Below are 21,068 nucleotides of genomic sequence, written 5' to 3'. Positions count from 1 at the left end.
GCGCAAGGTGGCTTCCAGATTCGCCTTCTCAGGGTCGGGGCTTATGCACTGAGCGCTCACCATTTTTCCCAGAAGTTTCAGTTCTCACGATGTGTATTGTAATTTTCAGGTATGGGAGAAGAAAACCAGCTGCTCGGCTCGCATAAAATACTGCTCGAAGGCGTTCCGTTGCAGAACATGTGACCCCAACGGATAGGCAAAGTGCATTTTAATAGCTGAGAGAACGCTGTCGATCATTTTTTGAAATATGACCATAGCAGAGCAAAAATTCAATGGCGCCATTTCAAACTCGAAGTATGCGTCCGTGCCAGCGATGGCCTTTCCTGCGGTCTCCTTCGTCCAGTTCAATTTTGCCTTCTCTACTTCGGAATTCGATAGAAGAGAAATACTTGGCATGGCGTAGTAGATCGAGTAAGTCATCAAAACGAGGTGAAGGATAAACACCCTATATTGCAATTTTGGCCATTTTTCGGCAATCAAAACAGAAGTGAAGGGTACCAGATTTTTTGTGACACGAGGATGTAATAAATCCTCGCCCAATATTTTCTTGCGTTACCAGTATATTGCCTCCCTCTATGTCGAAGTAACCAGGAAGCAATACACACTTGAAATACTGATGAGGGCTCAAGTGGGTGGTTTTGCTCCGTGTTTAAATTTTGGTTGATTTCCACTTTTATCATTTGCACAACGTGGCAGTGGTTTCTCGCCTCTTCTTAAGGGCAGCCGCAATGTCCTGCAATATACCAGCGGCCTTGGGCTCAGCCACAGAACGCCTTAGCCACTGCGCCAAAGCGGAGACCTTACTGATTTCTGCTGAAAATAGTTTGCACGACAGAGGTCTGCCTAAACAATCACAAAATGATGAATCAAAAGCATTGAATACGTGAACGTTGCCACTTCTCCATAAACGGCATCATTTTTCTTTGCAGGGAATTCGGCACCCTACTTAACATTTCAGCAACTGCCGAAAATGATGACAACGAGGAACTGGAATATATATTAGGTGATGCAATGAAAACAAAAGTGAAATATGTTAGAAATTTTGCTATGGATCTTCCAGGATTTTCTGTCGGTATCGTGTGTGGACCCCGAACGATGTACGTTGTAGTATATGCTCTCCATGGACGGCCGGTATTTCAGCTCTATAGGCCGTAGCTGTTTCTCGTGTTTGGCCGTTGGGTGCGCCACGGACGTACGTTAGAAAAATACCCGTCCAATTATTACGAATTTATACAAATCACCAAGGCACACAAATTTCTCGCTTCAACAGTAAGGGCTAATTGTCCTGGAGTAATACGCATGGGACGTCAGCGTCGCACATGATAGAAGCAAAGATCTCACTGGTGGTGTCAGTGTTACGCATTTATCTCAAACACGCAATGCCACTCGTCGAGGCTTCGCTTGAGACTTTACTGGTGCCTTGGGAAATCACCGGAAGTTGATAACTGCCATCTAATTGTCCAATCTGAGAACGATTCGCCTGGCGCGCTGAGGCAGGACAACAAAGCTAGAAAAAAATTGTGTCTCGTACCCTAATTGTGGCCTTCACAGCCGACCGACGTACTGAGAAGGTTGCCAGCCGAGCGAATCTGTACGCTATTGAATGGTGTTATAACGTTTTCTAAATCGCTAGAAAGCTGAACACTCATTACCGAGATGTCCGCACGGAAGCTGTGAAGGGGTGCTTGTCAACAGACATTAGATTTTCAGCGAAACCTGCACCTGCATGCATATTGTGTGTTGCTGGACTTGATGTCGAACTGTCCGTAAAAATCGTAGAGTTAAAATGGGCTGCTTCGTCAGGTGCTCAAACTCGTGGCGCCGCGTATTCTGGCTCTCGTTAGCGTCCGTTTAATGGTGCAAGGTGCTCAGGTATGAGAGACCCGGCTGCCCTACCCCGAACGACGCCTTCCACAGGGTCGCTGACGGGAATTGGACCCCCCCCCCCTCGCTGGTGTATGTGGTAGTCGAACGGGAAAGTGGATGTCGAAACGACGTGTAGCGTAGGGCGAGGACGAAGGGAACTGGCGTTTCTCTTCTGAGGAAAGCAGGAGATGGGTAGACAGACAGTTCACAAGAACCGAGGGTTGTTCTGCACAGGGTCGTCTAGGGGCGTTCGAAAAAAAAACACCTTCACATCCTGCTGTCTGCTCAGTGTCGAACAACGTGACCAGCTTCTACGCTAACACAAGGGAGTAAGAATTAGCAGTGGCTCAGCTCGGCTATGCCAAGATATACGTACCCTGAGCTAACGTTCAGCTGGTTATTTTCAGCTTTCCTGGTTGTGTAGGATAGCTTCACTATCATTCTTACTGCTGCTACAATTACACACACGGTATACCCATTATGTGACCCATGTATATTTATCAAGTGACTTCGGCGCAGCGTCACGAAGCGCACCACAGCTAAGCTGGTTCCACAGGTGCATACCGGTGTTGCTGCGAGGCACGAGCCATCGGTTTTACACCCGGCCACCCCTCGCATGATCATCATGGGGACCGGGCTGCCATGTGTGGAACAGAGGTTGGCAAAGACGCTGTGCCCGTGTGGTGTTTGAGAGACTCCGGGCAGCGAGCAACGTCCTGTGTGCCGTGTGACGCCCCTGCTCCTCACGCATGCGGAGCACGGCTATCGAAAAGCTACGCGAAACTGCTCAACTTCGGCAAGTGTAGCTCACGCGACAATGTTGCACGTGTTGGATTTGACTTCTTGTGGAGCGATGGTACCTTCTAATACCGCGTACGATCCGTTGGTGCACTGCTGCTCTCTGGGGTCATCTAGACGTTGGAGATGACGTCTGTGCATGACGTGCGAGTAGGCCATGAGCTGGGGAGAAACAACTTCATAAATGGGCGCACCGATCCTCTGCAGGTCCCGTGTAATCGGCGAATCTTGCGGTACCTCTTCGAAAACTACGTCCGAAACGGCGGCTATGCCTTGCTAGTGACCGACACGTTGGGATGTCGACAGCTGCTTTTCCTCGCGCACAAGGCCTCTGATAAGCTCGCGAAGCGAGACTTTCACTCCGCTGCCTGACGACAGAACTTCACAGTTTGTTGTTAGGAAGTGTGCTTTTCGAGCGTACTGCAAGAGACGTTGCTTCAGCGCACGTTACATTGTTGCTGATTCTCGGATAAAGTTAGTTACATTGGACGGAATATCGCAAAAAAGGCCTGTCAAGTACTGTTCTTCTCACACTCCCCGCATTCTTTCCCGCAACAATTTTCCTTGGTAGAACAAGTTATCGGAAAACATTCCCCGGTCTGTTTTGGCTCCTCTACTCTGGACTGAGGAGGGAACTTGTGTTGCGGCTTTTGTGTTGCTGCAGTATGTACTGAGCAGTTGTTGGGAAATTGCTTGCCAGGTGTGCGTGGAATCCTCGTGGTTCCAAAATACTCGTCTTGGTAGCGTCTTTGAGAGCGACATAAAAAATCCTTAGCTTACTATCATCAACCTGATCACTGAATGAGGACATGCGGCTCTTGCTATCGCGCCAGTCCTATCTTTCTCAAATAAGTGACGATAAAAAGTTTTCGCTTTGCGATGCGTATGCAGGAGGAATGGTGGAGCCCTGCTGCCGGTTGAATCGTTTGGATAGCGGTCTTTCCTCTTGGGATGAATATTGCAGGGATGTTACCGCTATGGCAGCGATCCCTTCCGCTGCCATTTTTTAAGCTCTTTGGGAAATGTTGTTTTCATGGAAGACAGACAGGCGGATGGGCGGACACACGGACGGAAGAACACAAAACACAGGCAGAGAATTACGCGTACATTTATTTTCACAATAGATACTTGTACAGAACAAATAACTGTAGTAGGTCCCATGGTCAGACTAGGTAGTGAAATTGCGAGAAAGTCTCTTTAGACAAACAAGCAGACGTACGAGAGGACAGGCGCATGGGCGCAAAACAAAACAGCCTCGGTTTATTATTGCAGTATACATTTGAACTGAATAAATAACTCTAAGAGGTCCCGTAGTCAAAGAAACGGTAGTTGCGTGATTAGGAGTAACTTTAGACAGACAGACAGGCACAGGTCAAACAGCAAGAGAGAAAAGAAGACACAGACCGACAGATGGACTGACGGGTAGAAGCGTTCTTTTCACAAAATAAATAGTGATCCGTAATACTGTAGCGCATGGGGGCAGTACTCAGTGAACACTTTTAAATAATCAGCAGTGCTGAAAAGTACCATCTGCTGATGGGCTTCATTTAAGAAATAGAACCACCCGAAATCTTTAAACCGACATTCTTTTATACAGAAATTTCTAAAGGCATGAAATGCTTTACAATGCTAAATACGAATAAACTCATCCTGGGCATAACAACTCTCTCTAGCTCCTCGTTTGAGAGGGATATGCTTGGGAGTTTACTCAAAAACGGAGCGAAAAAGCGCGCTTTGACGTGGTGTCCACGTGTACTTTTTTGGGGTGGGATATGTGGAAACTTCCCCGTTAACCTTCTTTAGGTGATGTTCTACTGTCCCTACACAATAATGTACTCTAGCAATAATGGAAAAAGTTAAATTCTTCTAACTATATGTTCCAGAAAAATATTGTCAACTATGGCTCGCATTCAGTGATATCTTTTGTACGCCTAATTTGAGTGTAACTGTAGCAGGCAAAGCCATTACCGTGAAACGGAACATTAGCGTGAACAGATCACAGCTCAAGGCGCATGAAAATCGAGTATCGTATGTCCACCTTCACATAAGGACTGATTATAAGACACGCGGCAGATTATTACGTGTTCTGTAAAAGTATACTTCTAAGTAGTAGCAGCTGTTTCGGCATGCTATAAATAATTTAAAATCCCTAGCGAATTTTTCTCACGGCTTTTTACAGTTGCGTAATTACAACTATCATTTAGTTTATCGGCTGTTATTTTGGCGCACACCATAAAAAGTCACAAATTATGCTCAAATAGCAACGAACCCGGAAAAACGTTTAGCGTTATTTCATGCGTACCCAAGTACGTCTTATTCTAACGCTCTTCCAAGGTTCATCGATAGCTTAAACGTTGCTAACAGGAGTATATATATTCACAATCACAATAGAGATTTCACAGACATCAGTTATTCTGGATGACGTGAAGAAAAATGTTTGCAAGAACGATTCCCCTTACCTGAGCTTGATGCCAACAAAAGTATGATGCCACCAAGCAGAAATCCGAGGATGAGAATCACGCAAGTCACAACCAGCAGTGGTTTCCAGTTGAAGTCGTTTTGTTGGCTGGAAAGGGGAAAACACTTTCACATTCTAACACTTCCTAAATACAATCGTTTTCTATTTGATATACTTTTTTTTCAAATGGATACCCCAGCAAGGTCTAATACTGGACAATTATGGAGGTGTTCTGTTAAACTTGGATAAAAAGGCTTGGTTTGATGTGCTACGACTTCTTTCTGCAAAGCTCGATGCCTGGCTGATATTTGATTGAGGGGAGCTTCTTGTGGCGCATACGGAGATGAAAAAAATATAACAAGCGAATGTCACGTGGCTTACAGCTTCATAAGCTCTGGGCATGCGCTAATGCAAACACGTTTTGAAGTACAGAATTCCATGTGATTGATCTTGTGCCCATTGCAGCAAAGGTCTGATTTTACTTGCCCCACTTCAATACCACTGGGCAGGTCAGCATAAAGCAAGTTGCGAGCAGAGAATTTTGTAAATTGCATGGCCTTATTTTGCTTGTCTCTTCATAGGGTTACGAATACATGCATCCAGGCTCACCAGCTTCTATAAAAAACTGACTGCGAAGTTATTCGAGCACGTGGTTGGTTCTCTCTATATAATGGAAATAATGCATACGTTATTGACCCGACTATAAAAATGTAAAGTTTTGCGGGATGCAAACTGGTAACGAAGTTCCCCTTGCCACCTGGCCCTTTTCCCTGAGTAAAGTGTAGCTACACAATCTTCAGCCGTATATTGTTGAGCATGATTTCTAGCTACTACAGAAACCTACCCCGCTGTTTTGTACAGCAGGAACCAGATTTACCAGAAGGCTGATTCTCCAACAACCCAGGAAGGCCACGCCCTCGCGGGGATTCTGAACATCGCCACCGGGAGCATCGCATGCAAAAGGGCTATGTTCTCCATCGTTCTTACCTTTGTGTACTCTCTATGTATGTACAGCACCATAAAAACAAGTTTTTTAATACTTTGTGCTTTGATTCAGGCTGTTGTTCCCCTTTAACACGTGTACTTCAGAGCTTCCCCTGAATTTATTAATTGCACATTTGAATAAGCGTCGCGTGGCACCCGCATGGGGATTCGCAGTTTTTAAATAATTCATTTCTTACGTTTACGTTTTTTTTTATAAAAAAGGTAAACACCATCTCCCAACAAGCGTAATCAAGTTTTCTTTTTTCTCTGTGGCATGCATGCACTCTTGTTGTTCAGAACTGTTTATGGGCACGCGGTCCCAAGTAGGAAGTCATACAAAGCCGGTGCACTTATCCCTTTCAGTCGCGAATTTTTATTTTCAAGCACAAAAATGTTTTCTCGGTGTTCTACTAAATTCTACGGCTCCCCTGAGCCTATAAACAAAACACAGAACTGGTAGTGCAAGTAATTATTATTTAATAACAAGGCCAATAACTGTGGAGATCTGGCATTAAAACATATTATGTAGACGGTTAAAATTTTTCTCCGTTTTCTCTAATTTCATAACCACATCAGCCTAAAAGAAAAACATGAGCTTCGCAGTGCAAATATTTACTAATTTATAAGCCCGGAAATACAACTAGGATTTCTTGTTGTTTTAGCCTCGACCTCATAATTTCGTGTTCCCTGGAGCCTTTTTTGCTTTGTAGCGTCCGCCTCTGCTAAAACGCTACAATGGTGATGTAGATCACAAAACCCTTCCTTGAAGAACAATTCCCCCAAAACTAGCGGTCTTGTTTTGTTCTCTATACAATATAGTGACTACAGCGAGCTGATGTCTTCTCCAAAATGACCTATACAGGTGGCACCCCGGCGGAAGTTGAATAAAGACTTGGCATCCTTACAGGGTCCAAAATGGAAACAGCGCGATTTAAAATACGTGTGCACATAAACTCTTTGATTCCCAGAATAGCGATTCAGATTTTCCCAAAAAGCTTTCCAACCACAATCTGAGTTAAATTAGCTGAAGCCCCCCCCCTAATCTGAGCTCCCTTTCGTCGTTTTGGTATGTAAGGTAACTTTTAAGAATTTAGTCGCGCCACAGAGAAAATTAAACTTTCTGAAATGGCATGTCGTAAGCTTTGCCAATTACAGAAAAGTAGCTCGCCTGGGGCATGAAGAATAGAGCTCCGAGAAGGACACGCAAGGTTTCCACAAGAGTCGGCGAATTGGTTTCAGGTAGAGGTAAATAAACGGCCAAGGGACACTTGAGATATAAACTGGACTGTTGGGAGCCTAATCTACATGGAATACTTAACTGAGCCAAAAGGTGTCATTCGAAAAAACCGCAGTGCTGATGTCACAAACGAGTTAGCCCACGCCATTACGAGAAAAACAGCTTCGTGGTCGATTTCCAATGTTACCTTTCAAGCAGTGACCGAATCCATTCTTGGCCCTCCGAGGTTGTTGTCATCCCTGTATCGCGTTCCGAATATTCATTCCCCAATTTGTTGTTGCGTCCGTCGCAATTTACCTGCCTTGAGCAATGGTTGAGGCTCCCAACGTTACATACAAGTCTGTAGTCTATTTGTATCTGACGTTCATGTATGATATGTCTTTCGCCATAGCGGGCTCTATCATTCAACAATCCTACCCCGTACCCCTATGCGCCTCCACTATGATCCTTCTGCCCAAAGCTAGTTGGGCGGCCTTAAACATTATCTTTAGATGTTACAAATACACAAAGATACGGTCGCATGGGTGGTCAATAGAAGAACGCGTTTGTGGCGTATAGTCGCTTGGACAACATACATTGCCTACCAATATTTACATAGAAGTGTTTGGCGACTGCTCCTCATTCTATACTAATTCGACGGCGAAATATATTTAGTCGGTTCGTATCAGCACTCTGGACATGCGCTTGTCATGTGTCAAGGGCACCCCCGGGGAAGGGATGCATCGTAAAACCCAGAAAAAGGGAAAAAAGAAAAAAAACGGCCATTTGAAGTGCGTGCAAAGAATACACTAATAAACCAAAGCAGTGCCCAAACGCCGAGGCATGAAGGTCAAATATGTAGCGCACTGGTCAACCTATTAGAGAACTCCGCAAAGGAGGCAAGTGGCGTGACGACCTTATACGGCCACGAAAAGGCAAGGAGCGAATCAGAGTATGCTGTGATGAAGGCCAGAGGGGTTAAAAGCGGGGCGCACAAGAAGGGAGCAGGCAAGAAACCAGGATACAGAAGGAGCACGTGAGCTTCAAGGAACAAGGGAGAGGTACGCGGCCAGGCCATCGACTATGCCTACCTAGACTGGGAAGGAGCGGACCGACTTGAAATCGGCTGTGGCATCGTAGGTGCACCACGAACTTGTGTTTTCTTGGCCACAGTGGCAGCGGTCGGGCACCTGCCGCCAACGTCAACGCTCCGTCGATTTTCGCTTCTACGGCCGCGAAGAGCTACTTTCGTGCCGAGACACACCCGGGATTCCAGCCGTACCGGCTACCAGGGGGTAGCCTCAGCGGAAACGTCAGGATGCGCGGAGCTACGGCGTCGAATGCACGACCACGCGCATCAAACGCCAGCATGAAAGCAGGACGAGGACGGCTACCATCGAGTCTCGGCCACGCAACGGGTTTGACACGTCAACGCCGACGACAGCTGGGTAGGCTAATTCATTTGGGACACAATCGTAGGACACAACTAGCGTGTTGTGGTAGGAAAAATAAATAGGACTTCATGTAAGGAGTGTATATGAACTGAGTGTGTAAAATTTTATTGTAGATACTTTTGGGGTTTGCTTTTAATTGCATTTCGGGATATTTTGTTTAAGAGTTGATAATTATCGTGTGTGTGCTACTAATTTATAAGTGGTTTGCCTTCGGATTTTCCAAGAGTGCATATATTGTATGTTTTGTTAAACACGTAAACGGCTTTTCTGCATCCATCTCTATCAGCTGGTCAAGAAAACGTCACTACCCATTTAAGTGACAGCAATAAAGGGCGAAATATTTATCCTTTTAAATGAGTTTTTTTAATGTTGAACCTGCAGCTTTCAGCGATATTTTACCATGCGTTCAATTTTTTTACATACATATTTTTCTAACGGGAAAGGGAGTGCCCAATAAAACACTTCGGAATTTTCACCCTCACTCATTAAAAAGACAATCTTGTTGGCAAACATAATGTAGCTTATACCTTCAATATTTGTTCACATCTATGGTTTTCTCAAAAATATATTTCAAAAGTGTACTTGGAAACATTTTTCGTGACAACGCGGTTCGTGGTATGACCCGCTTTCTATTCCTGACGAAGCGGTTTATCTGAAAAAAATTTGTCACGGTCCACACTAGTATCACCGAGTTTTTCGAATATTGGCACACTTTTCTCCTATTGTTTAATGCCACCGCCATGGTCATTCGTCTGTTCGTAGCACGTGACATTTGTTTAACACTGGGCCGGTTTATGGGCGGTGCCAATTTGTTGTTTTTAGTCGGTCAACTCTGGTGTACTTTGCTTTTCCTTCCTGCCTTGACGATGCGTGCGAGTGACGTATTTTCGAATGGCAATCGCTGATAACACGTGTAGCAGCATTTCCGAAGAGGAAGTGTGTGCAAAGATTCCGTTTTGCTGAATGTTTAGCAGTGTTGTTTACAAACGACCCAGTCGAACCTAGCGACGAGGCTGTTGAAGTGGCATAATAGTAACAGTGATAATCTGCAAAATGACCGGCGTTGTTGACTTGCGTGCTTTTGTGGCAGTGTTCCCACATCTTATGTTATGACCCTGCTTCAAATCTCCGATCGAAGTTTAAAATATCAAGCGCATTTTTAATGTGTAAAAGCGACACGAAAAATTATATGCAATTTGCGTAATCATTTGAAAGCTTCAAACACGGCATCTCAGTCGAGTGAATCTCTGACCCTAGTCAGAAAACTTTCTCTGACGAGCGTGGGAAGACGCCGAAATGTAGAGCGTCTTCAGAGATGTTGTCATAAAACCCTTGTTGCGCCTTAGAAAAAGGTATGTGGTAGTCAGCAGTAGGAGCACTGACACGCACATTCACCTGTATTGTAAATAGATACGGTTTTTTATAGGCTATGTGAATAGGGAATGCATATATTCTGCTGTAAAAGTTTGGTCATGGAATTTTTCGTCCTAATGTATAAATACAAATCCAATAAGTTGATACTGTTATTTATAGGCTTCTGAAACGAAATGCATATAACCCGCTGTAAAAGTTTTGCTCACGGTGCTCTTTTGTCGTTATTGCATTCATAAAAATGGGATAAGTTGATACGGTTGTTTATAGGCTATGTGGAAAAAAATGCTTATATCCCGCTATAAAAGCTTTGCACATGGTACTCTTTTGTTTTTATTGCATCCATGCGAATGCAATGGGTTTATACGAATATTTATAGGCTATGTGAAAGAAGATGCATTCATTCCACTGTAAAAGCTTTGCGCAAGGTACTCTTTTGTCGTTATTGCATTCATACAAATGCAATATGTTGAAACGGGTATTTATAGGCTATGTGAAAGGAACCGCATTGATCCCGGTGTAAAAGCCCCGCTTAAGGCACTCTTTCATCGTAGTTGCATTCATAGAATTGAAATAGGTTGATTCCGGTATTTATAGGCCATAGGAAAGGAAATGCTTATTTCCTGCTGTAAAAGCTTTGCTCACGGTGCTCCGCGGTCTTTATTGCATTCACTGAAATGCAATAAGTTGATACGGTTATTTATAGGCTATATGAATGGAAATGCATATATGCCGCTGTAGAAGTTTTCTCACGGTACTCTTTTATCCTTAATGCATTCGTACGAGTGCCACAAAATGTGTAGTTTGGGCAATAGGTTTTATGTCGAGTTGTGTTGTCCAGCGAGAACACAAATATAAACATTTAGTTTTCTGAAGATCTTTTCGATTCTTCTAAATTTCGAAAGTACAACCAAAAAGAGACTTATGGCGCTAGCAAAAACGCAGTGTACTTACAGGTGCGGGGGCGGCGCTAGAGAGGCAAGAGATATCGCGCTTTAACGCTGGATTCGGAACATTTATGAAGGAAGGCAAACTTTTACTGACAAAAGTAACAATTTCCTTATGGCCACTGGATACTTTGAAAAAATGTCCGTTGAAGACTTCTGGTCAGCAGTGACTATTTTCACAAGAAGAACATGCAAGCCACACCCATCCCGGTTAAGTAGGTATGGCGCACAGCTTTCATGATTCTTGGCTAATATAGTCAAACGTACCATTATTGGGCTTTTACGTCTTTTCCCTTAACTACACTTGTGAAACATTTCCTAAAAAGAATTTATAAGTGCATAGCTCGGTCTTTGGTGACAGTAATCATGGAAAGAAATGTATTCTCTTAACGACAACCTTTACTGTCGTATTCTTGATACCCTTTATGGCTGTGGGATCGTCTTCCACGCAGAAAAGCATCTTCACAGTTCAAAACTGAGAAATGTATGTAAAGCACCGCGGAAAAACATATACTTGATACGTGCAGCGTGTGTGAACATGTGTACACCGTGTAAGGTGGTCGTGAGAGACATTGTAATAATCCAAATCACACGGCCTGCCCTGGAAGGTCGGCACACGAACGCCGCTCTGTCCGCCCATCGGATTTGTGCGCTGCGTTGTTCGACATTGTTTCTAAGCGATGTAAAAATATTGAAATATTGAGGGGTTGTTTCCGGCCTATTTCTGTTCTTTTTTACCTTTTAATGGTGTAAGCCATCATGCTTCAAAATTTTGAGTTTAAGCAGAGTTGTTTATACGCAACAGTATTTGCAGGAAATCCGGTGTTACTCACCGAAGCTGGCCATTGTTTCTGACGTAAAAACAATTCTTGTTTACATTTGGCCTGCTTATCTGTGTTTGCATTCATGGGTTCGAGTGGCGTCTCCAAAAAGATAACATGTTGCAGTAGAGGTCGGCCTTTGCAGCGTGGACTTCGCGGGAAGCAATGTACAGGAATTGCGGAGTCGTGAACAATGAACGAAAAGAAGTGTTCGTCTTGGTAGGCAAAAAATGAACGCATTGACAAGTTACAATCTACGTACACCACGCATTAGGACATGAAAGCCACCGGCGTTAGGAAAAATACGATAAACTATAGACACTTTTAACTCGAATAGTTGAGAATTCTAGGAGTATTAGGTGGAAATAACATTCAACTGTTCGACTGGGTCGGACCGAGTAGAACGTAGAGGTGCTGGCATTACACCTTGCCAAGAGGATGCGAGTGTCCTTCAAGGTTACCCATGCACAGGGATGCGTCACCTTGTGACACCCGATGTGCTTTGTTTTAGTGATTCAAGGCAGCATCTTTCGCAGACGTCAGCACGTTGACCTTTTGACTCGCCAAGAAGCAATTCCATTTCCTTTAGGATCGACGAGAGGGCTGCTCAGTAACTTCCGTTCGACTTAAGCCTTCTCTAGAACCGGTTTCAAGGCTCTCAATCAGTGTATAGAAACCACATACTAGCCGCTTGCCGCAACTTTGCGGGAACGCCTTACTTTTATTGTAGGCATGCACACCTCACAATATTTTCCTGAGGCAAAGAGGTTCCCGTTTCGGAAAATGTTCTCCAAAGAAATGCGGATGCGGGGACGGCGCTTTTCTGAATGGCATGCAAGTAGCCAAGGAGATCGTGGAGCCGTGGGTACATTAGCTGCTGAGGGAAGAGTTTCTCTTTGCTACCCGCAGTTAAAAATACCAAGCAAAGCCGAACGCTCATGCACGCGTTCTCGAGCGCACTTTCGTCAAGCCAAGGGTACCCACTTTCCAGCGTTCGCGGTACCGTGGCAACACTTTCTAGGAACGACAAATACATGTCATAGTGCCCTCCTTTCCTTCATTGGCTCTCGTGTCATGCGCACACGCTCTGTACCATAGACGATCATCGAATTGAAGGTCGAAGCTGCTGTAGGTGATCATTCACTCCACATTGCCAGGCATCGGTAAGTTTGCACGGCCGGCAAATGATGGTGTGAAAAACCACCCTATGTTTGGTTTGGAACCCCATTATTTGCTGTGTTAACTTCTCCTTGTGCTACACATGTGGTATCTTGGACTCCCGGGGTCTCGTCTTCTAATGTTCGGGTTATCTTCGCCTGTCCCCGCACGTGTTGATGAAGGTAGGTAGGTAGGTAGGTAGGTAGGTAGGTAGGTAGGTAGGTAGACAGATAGCCGCCTCGGTCCAGTCAGCCACTGAGGGCCCTGATGATGTGAGCAGTCAGTTCCCGTTGCTGTTGGAGACTCGCCGCAACAGCCAGCCACTCTCCGGTGTAATTGTGTGGTTGGGTAGGCTTGTAGGGGCACTCCCACAGAATGTGGTCCTGCGTAGTGGGAATAAGGCAGTGGGAACAGAGGGAAACAGGGGTGTCTGGCGTGCGTTGGAACAGATGGAGCCGAGTGAGTGTGTGCAGTGTATATGTTTGCGCCTGCCGAATTACTGCTTGCTCGCGACGAGTAAGCCTGGAAGGGAGGGAAGGAACGTGCGGCGTATGCTTAGAATGTCTGCTAAGGTTGGGAGCGGAGGGGGAGGACAAGGATTTGTGTCGCGAGCGTCGACAGGGGCCCGTAGGAAAGCTTCACGGGCGAGCTGATGTGCGCGCTCGTTCCCTGCAACGCCTGTGTGACAAGGGATCCAGTGTACGTGAAAGGCCCTTTAACGTTGCTGAAGAGGGACAGTGAGGAGGGGAAGGCAAGACCGGGAGTCAGGTGGTAGCATGCTGACTTTGAATCGGTGTAGATATTGGTCGTGCGGACGGGGGATGTGTTGTCAGCAGCGGCAAAAGCGATAGCGAGTTCTGCTTCTTGAGAGGTGCAGCGTCGAGTGATGGAGTAGTGAGTACCCCCTTAAGTGATGAAGGCGACCGTGCAGAGGTTATCTTCAAATGCCGCATCTGTAAATACGTGGCGGCTGTCGGTATCACGGTTTACTTTCTTGGCGTAGTATGCGGCACGAATAAGACGGCGGTTTGGATAGCGTTCCTTGTCAACGTGCCGGGCAATGGGTGCTACGGTAATATGGTGGAGTATTTTGCTGTCTAGAGGAGTTGTTTGAGGTCGGGGAGGACAGGACGGGTATCCTAATGTGCGTAAATAATGAAGACCTGTTGCAGTTTCGGAGAGGCGTTGACGTTGGTGGCTGCGATGGATGTCAATTATGTCAGTAACCGTCGGAAGAACACCAATTTGCGGGAGTCGGGTTGTGCTAGTGGTAATAGGAAGACCCAGAGATATTTTTGTCGCTTGGCGAATTAGAGCGTCAAGCTTCACTTCCAAGTGCGCGTTAGGATGGCCTACGGCGCTTGATTGCGAATGCGGGAGAGGATAGGAGCATCGCGGAGTTGAAGAAGGGCCTGTTCTTTGAGTCCCCTGGAGCGTGCAGTGACACGGCGCATCATGTTAAGGATGGATTCGGCCTGGCGGAGAATGTGCTGCATGGCCAAACCTCCTCCTTCCTCAGATTGCACGTGAAGGCCAAGAACTTCCAAAGCTTTTTGTGGGTAGATGGTGTTGTCATGATGATGAAAGACAACTGACGGTGGTTTCCAATTACGGTAGTGCAAAAGCAGCAATGACGTTTTCTCAGCCGAGCAAGCTACACCGATAGTGTGAGCTGCTTGATCAACAGCCCTCAGGGCGTCTTGTAGGGTGTCCTGAATGAATCCCGGACTGCCGCGTTTGATCCAGATAGTAATGTCGTCGGCATACAGAGAGTACTCAATTTCTGGGACAAATTGTAGAGAACGGTGGATACGGCGCATGGCGAGGTTAAATAATGTAGGAGAGAGGACCGCGCCCTGAGAAATGCCTCTCTGAAGGTGAGGTAGCGGGTGAACTTGTGGACGCCAATTTGCATGGTCACGGTACGAGAATGAAGAAAGTCCCGGACGTATCTGTACATGTTCGAGCCACAAGTTGTATCTGCTAGTTTTGAGAGCACAGCGTGGTGATCCGCATAGTAAAATGCCTTCATTAGGTCTATAGCAAGGATGGCCTTAACTGGGCTGAGCTGGGAGACAGAAGGATGTCCTCGTATATGCGAAGCAGTGTGTCCTGAGTAGATAGCTGTGAGGGATATCCAATCATAGAGTGAGGGAGGGCTTAGGGATCCTCTAGATGTTGCTGAAGGCGATTGAGCGCCATGCGCTCCATAACTTTGCCAACGTGGGAGGTCAGTGTTAAGGGATGGAGATTAGGCAGATCGAGATGTTGGCCGGGCTTCGGTATGAAGATCATGTGGCCCTTCTTCCATAAGTTGCAGAGTGGTATTTGTCCTGTCCAAAGAAGGTTGATGGCATGTAAGAGATGGTGTTGGTCAGCATTTGACGTATTCCGAAGTAGGGCGGTAGTTACAGATTCGGGACCAGGAGATTTGCTGCCTCTACACATACGGAGGGCGATGCGAAGCTCAGCCAAGGTGAATTCCTCATCAATTTCTGGGTTTGCAGAACCATTATGGAGAGATTCAGGCTTCTCGCGTTGTTGCGAAACTGTGGCTACAGTGTCTGCACCTTCGTATGCAGGTTACTGGGCATGTAGTGCTCTTTGCGTTGTTCACAAGCTTTTTTTAACTTTGCTTCAGGGCTCCAGGTGGTTTCATCTACTCGTTCACCTTTTTGCAGCGTTTCTCAAGGACCGAAGAAGCGTCACTGAAGGAGTGAAATCCGCTTTCGCGCTTTCTGTCTTTCAGTGCAAAGGCTTTCGTTATGCTTCGGAAGAGAATGAAGCCATTTCAGCAGTGTAGTGTGGCCAGTGGTATTATTGTTTCTGTGCTTCCCCGAGAAAAAATTCCGTCTACCATGCTTTTGTCAAGTTACTCAACGCGTGGTCTTTTTTATTTATTTATTTATTTATTTGGAATACCCTCAAGGCAATTGCATTGAAGAGGGGAGTGGGTGATTACATAACAAGAAATAAGAAAAATGCAGTACAGCGAACACATTGCGAGTACATATCACCTCTAAAACAAACGTAAAACAGTAAATAAGGTTGTAATCATTCTTTTACAACGTGAGAAACGTAGCTAAGGTATACATATTTGTAAGGAGTAATACAGGAGGTCAGTGGCAATTTCGTGTCAGTTCTGGCGTTCCTGGCAAGACTCATTAAAAAAAATAAAAACAATAGAAGCAAAACAGCAAAACAAGTGGGATTGGCAGGAACCATTGTATCGCTACAGACAATAGACAAATCTAGGTGATGATGTTGCACACAGCGGAATGGAACAAGTCGGGGTTGCTAATCGTAGCGACATCAGAAGGAAGATGATTCCAGTCCCTAGAAGTACGTGGAATGAATGAGTGAGAAAAGGTTTTAGTGTTGCAAGTAGGAATACCAACTTTGTAAGCATGGTCTAAACGAGAAGATACGAATGAAGGGGGACTAAGTAGTGCGTTGTGAAGCATGCCGTGTGAATATATTTTACGGAATAAGCACAAACGTGCAATTTTTCGTCGTGACGTCAGAGATGGGAGATTCAAGTTAGTTTTTATTCTGGAGACACTGGCTGCTCGCTGGTAGTTAGAAAGAATAAATCGTGCGGCGTTATTCTGAATCATTTCTAGCTGGTTAATCAGTACTTCAGTAGATGGGTCCCATATAGATGAAGCATAGTCAAGTTGTGAACGGACAAATGATTGGAAAAGGAGCAGTTTTACAGAAGAAGGAGCGGAATGAAAATTACGTCTTACATAGCCAAGCATTCGATTGGCTTTATTAGTGATATAGTCAATATGAAGATTCCAAGATAGGTCAGCAGTGATATGAACGCCCAAGTATTTATATGAAGTAACAGCTTCGAGGATTTTCCCATTAAGTAAGTACGGGTGCGGGTTAGTAGCGACACGGGAAATTCGCATTGATTTGCATTTATTAGTATTTAATGTCATTTGCCATGTACTGCACCAATGGGATATGGAATTGATGTCGGACTGAAGTGTGCATATGTCATTATCATTATCAATCTTCCTAAAAATGACACAATCGTCAGCGAATAAATGCACTGATGATTCTCTGGTCCTCAACTGCCTAACCCAGTGCCATACAATTTTTGTATAGATTACCTCTAGAGGAGCCAAGGTGTGCATCCATGGGCCATCTTGACGGGGAAATTGTGCGGGAAAGCCACCCGTCAAGCTTGTAGGAGCTTCCACGCCGGTTACAGGGGAGAGGCGAAGTTAGAGCGTGTGTGTGGTGCCGGCTGCCCCTGCCGCTAGGGTGAAGGGGGTTGTTGCGTGCGCTGACATGCACACAACAGAAAAATGTGAGCGGTGTGCAGCGCTGAAACCTTGCTTTCCTCTCACGGGGAAACCGGAGAGGCACCAGCTCGGGTAAATCAGACGCGCAACTCTGGCGAAGCTCAAACAGGAATGCTACGGTTGCGTATTAAAAAGCACCCCAGCAAGGAATTCGTTAGATGTGCCGAAAAAGGCCAACAGCTACCCCGTACCACTTGGCAATCATTAGGTTCGCCTTGGTAATGACACGTCCAATGTCACGGGCATCACAATTGCCAATAAAATAAATACGCCAGGATCATGAAGCCTCAAAAGGTACCGTTGTGTTCGATAGCATGTAAATACAAAATACAACACGATACGTGCACACTGACACAGCATCTCCATCTCCCGTGGAGGCATTGCCCCAGCACAACTAAGGATAGCAATTTAAGCAGAACAAGAAGCAGTGAGTGGGATGTCGAAGTGGCAGGCTTTGCTTCGACATCGCCGTTAGTATGGTAAACAAAACTTTCCAAATGAAACGCTGTGGCGTGCTCACCTCCTGTCAATGTTTCTAGGTGGCTTCTAGTCTTTTTGGGGGCTTAGTCTGTTTACAAAGAATCTCGGCAGTCTCCAGCCAATAGGGCGAAATATTAGGAATGAATACCTTCGAGTAGATAATGAGAAGTCCGCTTCAAATAGTGGTCGGGCTGGCTTAGTAATACGTACCGTGAAGGGCCGTGAATGTATGGTGGTAGCCAGTGGGGTCCGCTGTAAAGATAATTTTTGTAAAATGTGTTACCAGACAGCATAGCAAACAAAAAATGTCCTAGTTTGTATCTACACACGTCATTTGAAAAATGTAGTAAAGAGAAGTGCGCTTCAAATAATGGTCGTGCTGGCTTAGTAATACGTACGGTTCATAGAAGGGAATGTATGTTCGTAGCCAGTAGGGTAATCTGTAAAGAATATTTTTTATAATATATTACCACACAGCAACAAATACAAACAATTTCCTAGTTTGCGTTCTGGCAGGTCATTTGAAAAGTATTGGTACTTCAGGTGGTTTTTTAACTATTCTCCGCATTTTTCGATAAATAGGTCAAAGAATAGGCTCTTGTGCGATTATCCCATGCTACATCCGTAGTCGTAATATTATGTTTGGGTGTAAAAGCAAGGCCCAGTGAAACATTCTGCAGTGTTACCCTGGAATTGGAGTTACATTAACTGGTCATGCGGAAATTTTGAATGCACCTCTCGTAAAATTGAGTAACACGTATTTCCTAACTAAATACTGATCCATTCTTAAAGTAAAACATTGCAAATTTTACGAGTTCTGTTCTTACGAGTTTTGTTTCATTGGAAGCCCTTCAACTATTCAAAGCTACATAAAAATAGAAGGGCCTCACAAACCGAAAGGGTCTCACAAAACGACTGAGAAAATCATCCACGCGTAGCTAAACGTTCTCCACTTTCATGACCTAAATATAGGTAGGGTCTTTCTGTTATGGTGCAGATGCGTATTCAGGCTCGAACTAAGGAGGGGGACTAGTATTTTCGGCGATTTGTGAATATTTCGCTGACCTCTTGAAATTCCGAGGGAGTTATTTCTGATGCATATAGTGTGCAGAAATCTCTATTCAGTTGTTCAGGGCCTACAGTGGAAAACTTCTATGGTGCGAATATGCATTTAAGAAGGAATTATGTGTTTTTCAGATTTCCTGTGCATGTTCGACCGATTGCTACATTGAAATAGTTTCAGAATAGACCTCACACAAACAGAAACGAATTAAGAGTTTATTCTATGATTCCTCTTAAAAGGCGGAGATGCGTTTTTAGACCTTCAAATTTCACCCCTTATGCGATCAAGACGCTTCACAGGTTATATCAGCGCTGAGCAAAGTGGTTTTCCCTACCGGCTGAAATAACAAAGTAAACTCTTATCCTGCTCCAGATATATATAGAATTCTTTGATTTTTCAATAAATTACACTTATGAGAAAAATGAAAAGAGCTGACATTAGTTTTAAAAAATACTTGACTACATCGCAAGACTGTTCGAATACATAACTGTCTTAAATTGGTAGCCCATTCGATATTCTCAAAACTTCCTGGGTTTTCAATTACGCACTTGTTATGAGCCTACTCTTAATTCGGACCAAATTTTGTGTTATTTCTGATTCATCGATAACTCTTCAGAAGTTTGATAACGATTTTCTTTTGAATTGAAATCTAAAAAAAAAACTTTCAGAGTTTTACCCAAAAAACATCCAAGAGCGTCAGCAGGATATTTGAATCGACACCCATGATGAAGAAAAAATGGCCAAGTTGTCACATTACCCAGCACGGTATGCTGTGCCAACAGACTGGAAATTCCGGGAGTACCGTTCTAATAGCCCGAAAAAAATACCCCAAATCTACATTTCCGCCAGAGCACCAGGCTAGCGCAAGTGATTAAATGGCATGGTGTTGGGCTAGTTTTATTGGTACACATGTAAAAAGAAAACTTCCTTTAATTTTTATTCTGTCACCCATAAAACCAAAAAGTTTATTCAGATCGGAAAAGAAACACACACTTGAATGGCAGGTTTTGGCAAATACTGTGTGCATGTGCCAATGTCTTTGCTTATTGCGCACAATGTTTCTTTTTTTCGACAGTGAATCAAAGTTTATTACTGTCATAAAACGTGTACCGATACATTGGAGTAATACAGAAAGAGGTCCCAAAATGAATCATTGCCGAAGGGTTTCCCTCGCTACGAAGGCGATACAAATGGCTCGGGCTTACCTCAGCTAACTTTAGATATGCAAAGCAAACGTTTCGCGTAGTCTGGTTAAGTCTTGGTTTCGCTTGGTTAAATCTTTGCTTTAGCTGTATTGCCTCCCACGTCTCAAAGCCATTTGGTTCCGTGCAACGCTTACAGAAGGAGCCTGGGCGAACGCGGCGTTTTCCAGAGCGAACGCGGCGTTCATTCCTGGCGCGAATGCACCGTTCCTCTTCGCCGGTCGCGCGACGAGTCACTTTCCCCGAAATGACCCAGCGCCGCATGCATGGGAGGCTGCGGGACTGCTTGGCTGCCTCGGCCACAGCGGCAGTGATGACCGTTTAGGCACCCGCAGGTGCCAAACAGCTGGCTCGGCGAATCACGCCATGCGCTTCGAGGTGTGTGTCGCCGGGGATGTGTCTCCGGTCAAAAGGTCATTTGCGCATCCTCCAGGGTATCGCTGGACGAAGTAGCAAAGCTTTGCTTTAAAAGTGAAATAACACGTTTGCCATCTATATCAGATATCACACAAAATGTTTTTCCAATGCAGCTGGTTCTCTTATTGTTCGGTTTGAAAAAAAACTACGCGAAAATGATGAATGCTAAGACGCATTTGCAATTGACACAGTACATTGAACGATTACCCGAAGTGTCCCTCTGCTGACAGAGCGCTCGGTGCTGGCTTAGCCGCTCTTCGAAGGAGTCATGCAGACAAAACACATGTTGGCTTTATTCGAAAGATTTCGTGTTCTATAGTGCCCCCAGCGCTTGTCCTGAAGAAAACGATGCTTTACTCAGAGCGAAATAATTCAAGTTAGGCTAAAATTTTGATTTTCGGGCCAAAACATGTCTTGAACGACGTTTTCGAAGGCATAAAAAAGGTCTTTCTACGAAATTTTGTGTGCAGCGGAGACTTCCTTACTGTTTGTCAATCTAGGTGGCGCCACCACACCA

At 44.9% G+C, this 21,068-nt stretch overlaps 1 long non-coding RNA gene across 1 annotated transcript in view; it reads right to left on the bottom strand.

The window, feature by feature from the left end:
• Positions 1–18,121, bottom strand: part of LOC144139506 (uncharacterized) — a 32,281-nt gene extending 14,160 nt beyond the window's left edge. The window contains exons 1-2 of the long non-coding RNA XR_013316237.1: positions 18,080–18,121; positions 5,124–5,230 (exon numbers count right to left, since the gene is read on the bottom strand). This is a non-coding gene — a long non-coding RNA (uncharacterized LOC144139506). The remainder of the gene's footprint in view (positions 1–5,123; positions 5,231–18,079) is intronic.
• Positions 18,122–21,068: the final 2,947 nt, after the last annotated feature.

This window comes from Haemaphysalis longicornis, unplaced genomic scaffold, assembly GCF_048455015.1.
Source record: "Haemaphysalis longicornis isolate Haplotype H1 unplaced genomic scaffold, Haemaphysalis longicornis Haplotype H1 scaffold_5, whole genome shotgun sequence".
NCBI classification, from domain to species: Eukaryota; Metazoa; Arthropoda; class Arachnida; order Ixodida; family Ixodidae; genus Haemaphysalis; species Haemaphysalis longicornis.
Note: the sequence above shows the minus strand (reverse complement) of the source record. Positions and strands in the feature narration are given on the sequence as shown.